Genomic DNA, 6276 nt, shown 5'->3' with positions numbered 1-6276 from the left:
CTGCATGGAACAGAGTGTTTATATAACCAGCCTAAATGTGTAAAAATGAAACCAACCTTAAAAACCATGCACCTTTAATGAAGTTTGCCAGCAGCGACACATGAAAGTGAGAGTGACAAATCGCTTATGACAGCATAATGGCATAATTGGGAATTTCCTCTCACTTCTTCCTTCTTCTTCTACTTCTTTTAACCCTCATAATCTGCCCAGCGCGATGATGACATTTGCAATCTTCATCTCACACACACACACACGCATACATTCCGATTGATACAAATCTTAACGCGTGAAGCCAAATTGACGGAAGCATTACGTCACACACACTCCCGGGGCAATTGCCTAGCTTCCATGCTTCTCCCACTAGAGGGTGCTGATTCAAAGGGTTCGTCGCTTAAGCGCACATAAAGCGAGTGTAGTCTAAAGAGGAAAAAACGGCATGGGCTGTGATTATGTTTAAACACAACACAATGATCACAAACAAAGTGTAGCTTAAGGTGCGGTAAATGTGGCCATTAAACAAAAAAACCCCTGGCGCTTGAGAATTGACGTGTCGGAGCTATTTTTTGAGCTTTTCTTTTGTTTTCTTAAGCGCTACAAATAAAATGCCTCAGTGTGAACTGTGGCTGCTGTGAACCACCTTCTCCATCATCCGCATCATCGCCGATCGTCGCACTGTTTGTGCGACCTTTACCAAGGTGCTTTCGTAACGTTTTTTTTTTTCTCCAGTCCCGGCCGTAGTAATGGCTGATATTGGGGTAGATCACGGGATAAGCCAGTTTTTTGTATGCGTTTTGACGTTTCCAGGCTTATAAGCTTACAGCTTCCCATACAAACTGCCAAGCCAGATAAGCCTGGGAATCGATGGTTAGATTGTTTTGCTTATGAAAGTGCTCGACAGCTGCTCGACAAATATCAAAACAAAGCATTTTTCTAGCAGGTTTAAACTAGGTTAGGCCATATTTCCCATAGGCTTAGGATGTTAAAAAAGGAAAAAAAAAATACATAAATACGCATAATTAATACTTTTTTTTTAATTTCTGGTGTTCTGGTGTTTAACAATAATTATTTTTATAAAAAAATCAGTTAAAAAAATTTTATCAAAAAAGGTAAATTATTATTTCAATTTACTTGCAGTTTTCCAGTTCACAGTTTATAAAATCTAAACATCACTTAAATATTGCCTTGAAAATAACACGAAACATAAATTATGCTTTGAAACTGAACCGAAGTTTGCGTCCTCCGATTATTTCTCTCGATTATAATAGCATACAGATGAACATACCGTTTGTTGTTGCGTTGTGATGCGCAAGCTCATTTAATTTAGCTCACCCTCGTAGCTTTTATCCTTTTAAAAAATATGGTGATGTATTACTTTCTACTTCATGGAGCTGTTTCGTGCATTTATACATTTTTACACGGAACCCAAACTAAGCGATCTAGAGTAACTAACATTTTGTAGTCCTTTACTTTAATTAAACCCATTGCGGTTTACCGTTGTACATGGAATTTTATATAAAAGACCCTGGCATTCTGTTAGATTCGAGATTCACCGACTGCTTTAAAATTAAGCATGTGCTGTTAAGAATAAACAGAGATCTTAATTACCTGCACCATTTGGAATGTCAGTTTTGGAAAATGGGATGCTTGAGAGTGCTATGTATCAATGCTATGTGATGCTATGCTATGTAATGTATCAATTATCGAAAATTTCAAATCTATGCTTAACACGTTAGTTGCCGGGTATTTTCTTGAAAGTCAGTCATTTGATTTACATATAACTTATATACTTTTGGCTATCAAACATAATAGCCATAGCTACCAACGTGTTTAACAATACATTAACAACCTAATTGCTTTTACTTACATGTTGTCGCTAGGATCACAAAAAGGATGTTTCTTTAATCACAGTATTTAAACGAATGAGAACGAAAGAGCGAATGAGATATAATCCTTTGATTTTTTTTAACATGTGGCGTGACGGGTGACGGGTTAGTTGTCAGCATCGGATTGAATTCTTGAGTTCTTCGCTCGACTCAACAATCGATAATTTTTTTAGTTGAATGTTTTTTTAAATGTTGAAATAAAGGAATTTCATCCTTTATAAATCACATAAAATTGTTTTTGACTCACGATACTTGAGGAAATTTCTTAGCTTGTATTTACGTATTCCCATAAGTATGAGTATAAAAAACGGTTTGAACATGCTTGAACCAATCTTTTGAAAGACATGTAAATACCGAGTAGGATTAATATGCTCATAAAGGTTTTTGAACCGGCTTTTCTTGTTGAGACGGCTCAATTGACTGAGATATAAATAAGGTTAATTATTATAAGTATCTATGTATATAAAAAATGTAGATACAATTTTAAACTAAAATAAAAAAAAAATATCCTGAAAATCTCGGTACAGAATACCTAATGTCATTCTTTATGTCAAAAATCTATGTCCATATGTGATTGATGCAACCAGTTACCGATTCGCCGCTCGAAATCTGCTCGATTATTTGACACATACCGGCTTAAGCTTAAGCTTTCTAACTTTTGGGATGATCTACCTCATTGTTGGTTTTTTTTATATATATGTCCATTACCGGCAGATGAACAAATTTTGATGGGCTGTGGCCGATGCCATGGGAATTTGCATCGTGTATTAGCATGGTGTGGCGTGGCTACGAATGTGGCGGGAACGTAGAAGTGCGTTCGCCGGGAGTGTGTCAGTAAACACATCTTCCCTTGGCAAACCAGTCAATAAACGGCACACGGCGGACAAAGAGAATCGTTCTGAGTGCGTCTACAACACGGAGGTAAACGGATGCGAAACGTTGAACCGAAACCGTGCGAACGTTGATGAAGCTCAGCTGATCGTTTGCCAAGCAAGCCGCACCAACAGATCCGGGTTCGGGTCCGCAATGGACGATCTCTGTTCCGCGTGTACGCTCCGTGTTACGCAGACTTTGTCGTGGATCATAAATCCTCCCCACGCAATCCGATTGTGACCAGCTGGTTGGAACGATAGAACCGTGGAAGTATATGGGACCATACGGAAGGTAATTAGACTGATTGGAATCTAAATCGAATGAGTGTGTTTTGAGCATTGAAATTATTTCTATTTCTATTGAATTACTAATTGATTTTCCAATTGATTGTTAATTATTCTTTGGGACATTGTTTTTTTTGTTTAATTCTATTTGTGGAAACTGAAGGCCGGGGGAATAGAAGGGAAGGGGGATTTTTAAAGATTCAATTTTTTTTGGTATATAGGTTCAGCTTAATTTATTCAGTTCTAAGATTCATTCCGATTTATGATTTTGTATCAGATTTATCCTATAAAAATCCTTTTTATCCTATAAAAAAAATGGTTAGAACATTATCGAATAAAATACCAGGCATTTTACAGGGTTTTCGAGCATTATATTGAAAAGTTCAACCTGATGTTGTTTTGTACGGGCATATAATTGACACGTTTAATAAATTAATGATTTGAACAGAAGATGGCGTTGGCATGTTCGGCAGAAGTATTGAACGACGGTAAAATGTTGTTGCTGGCAACGCGGTTGCTATATTCGCTGTGCACTTTGCTAGCAGCAGTGCTGCCAGCGACATCATTTGACGGTCAATAGTTCTGCCGAACAAGTCAACGCAATCTTTAGTACAATTTAATAACTCGCTGAACTTGTCAAAATAACGCTCGAAAACCCTGTAAATAAAGAATGTAACTTAAGCCATTTAATTAAATTGCTTTTTTTATTTGAGTGGTAAGGCGGTGTAAAAATGTGTTTTAGGACTCCTCAACACCTAGAAACCAAGATTCACACATGCAAGATGTGTCAGCGACATGTTTTACGTGGTGTATCTTATCGTTTGTCGCATACGGCAGATTCGAGAGCACTGCCTAAGGTTACAAATTAGATTTTAATCTTTTTCATAAATGTATATCCAGTAACTATTATACCCGATCTAATACGATCATCATGCACGATCATTATCTTATGTACAGACTTTTTCAGTTTTATTTTGTTCTGGATATGAATAGCTATTGCCACGCATGGAATCCCCAATATATCGGCCATAGCGTCATAAATAATTGGTTTACATTCCGAATACGATGCACCAGTCAAGTGAATGCTTCCATATGTCACTGGTTGGCACTTCCGATTTCGAAACGTGCAAATGAGGCCCATTGTTGAACCATTTTCTGCTTAACACACGCCACCAATGTGTAACAGCACAACGCGGAAAGCGGCTGCCATCGCTGTGTTACTCTTTTGTGTCGATCATGGGTATGAGGATCGCGGAACAAGCGTGGTGCGGTAAGCGCGAGTGGGTGGAAAAACCCCCGCCAGTCACATTACAATGTAATTTAGAGTTGCGTTTAACGGTGGCGAGAAGCCGGAACCATCCGTACGTTCGGTAACAAACACATGACCCACTTCCGGAACGTCCGGAGTCAACGTGGGGGGAGGGCAACTCACTGGTACAGCATGGTGGTTCACTTCCTACCGTGTGTGCGAGGCGGAAAAACGGAAACAAAAGAAAATGCCACCCACTAACTGGCAGTGAAAGTGGTGAAAAATGTATGATTGATTGTGAGTGTGTGGTCAAGTGGTTCCGATGACTGCATCGCCACTGTACCACCCTAATTGGGTGAAATAGCAGTAGCATTTATTTGGACCGAATGGGCTCGTAAAGCTAGAATGGAAAATTGGACATTCTCGACTGCTTTTGTTCCGCCTGTTTGGGGTATTTTTGACAGTCTTTTTATTTGAATTGTTTGACGAACAACAAGTGAACGTCATCAAATTGAATTAAGTTGTTTATTGTTTGCTTGTAACAAGTTGTTTTCATGTATAGCATATTGTGAACGCATTTTTACACAGTCTATACTCAAATTCTTTGAATGATATTTTTCTTAATAGATCATTAGTAAGAAATAACAATTATAAATCTTTTTCTGCAAATTTCTTTTCAATGATGATAAATAATTTATCATTTGTTGTTGGAATCAAAGCATTGTTGTAAAATTTTCGATAGTAAAATTGTAACATTTTTTTCATATTAATTAAATGTTAAATTAGTGTTTTTTTTAATTAATCCTATTACCAATTAATAGTAAGCATATAAATAAGTTTAATATAACCAAGTATGCCCGGGATAAGGCAGTTTGGTAAGAGGAAATGTCTGAATAAATTAAATGTTTGTAAACCCCAGTCGAGACTTCGCCCTACAATACGGCGGTAATACATAAAATAAACTAAAAAAAGTTTAATAAGCATTACCAACTTATATTTAAGTTAATATAAATATACCGTTATAATTATAGTAAATAAAAATATAAAAATATCCTATTTTTTTCCAAATTCCAATTTTCTATTTTTAGCCAAATTATAATTGAATCAAATGTTCCTTTTTAGATTAAAAATGTATTTTGCAGTAAGCGGTGTAAAAAGCACACATAAAAATTTCATTCACTGCCGAAACCCGGGATTGAACCGGGGACATTTAGATCTTCAGTCTAACGCTCTCCCAACTGAGCTATTTCGGCTGGTTGAATGTTGGGCGTTAGTAGCAGATCGGCTTATCGGTACTCTTGCTCTGTTATCATAGTCTTATCACGGTTTCTTCGTTATTTAAAGCTTGCTACTTCCTACAGTTTGCATTCTTTTACCTTATCAATTTAATTGCATTCGAGGGGAAAATATGGTTATTCTCTGTATACATTAATTATAGACCGTGTGGATGTCTTTAGAGCAGTTGTACGCTTATCTGCTCATTACTTATTTTTCTCAGTTTGTATAAAACTTCCACCTATTTTTAAAAACAAGTTCATGTCCAAACAGTTGATATTTTCTCAACGAACTTAGAATAAACCCTTTAGTTTATTGTACACCACGGTCTTTCATCGGCACCATGGTTACTTGAGAAATATCCTAAGATACTGACCACAATGAATGGTGCGTACTTGTCAACTAATCCCAGATGAACTGTTCTAATGAGGTTCTTATGGAAGCCTAAGTTGTTCATAAAAATTAACCTAAATACAATGCACACTCTAATGCAATGCAAACTCAAGCTAACGGTTGCTATTCTTTATCGGTAAGGTCTAACTGAGAATACTGCATTCTGCGTGGAAAAGGTTCTACTGTTTCCCAACCACCAGCATAAATGTGCTTTATTAACCGTTACGAAAGCAAAACGACAGTCCATCCCATCCCGATATTGTTTTAAAAACAGTATTGCTTCACAACCGCGTGTCCCTTTCACGGTTCCGGCTGTCAG

General features: G+C 37.1%; 1 non-coding gene across 1 annotated transcript; it reads right to left on the bottom strand.

Moving 5' to 3' along the window:
- Positions 1–5469: 5469 nt before the first annotated feature.
- On the bottom strand, positions 5470–5542 carry Trnaf-gaa (transfer RNA phenylalanine (anticodon GAA)). The gene has a single exon. It is a non-coding gene; the product is annotated as a tRNA-Phe (tRNA).
- Positions 5543–6276: the final 734 nt, after the last annotated feature.

Source organism: Anopheles marshallii, chromosome 2 (genome assembly GCF_943734725.1).
Source record: "Anopheles marshallii chromosome 2, idAnoMarsDA_429_01, whole genome shotgun sequence".
NCBI lineage: Eukaryota > Metazoa > Arthropoda > Insecta > Diptera > Culicidae > Anopheles > Anopheles marshallii.
This window is presented reverse-complemented; position numbering and strand designations above follow the sequence as displayed.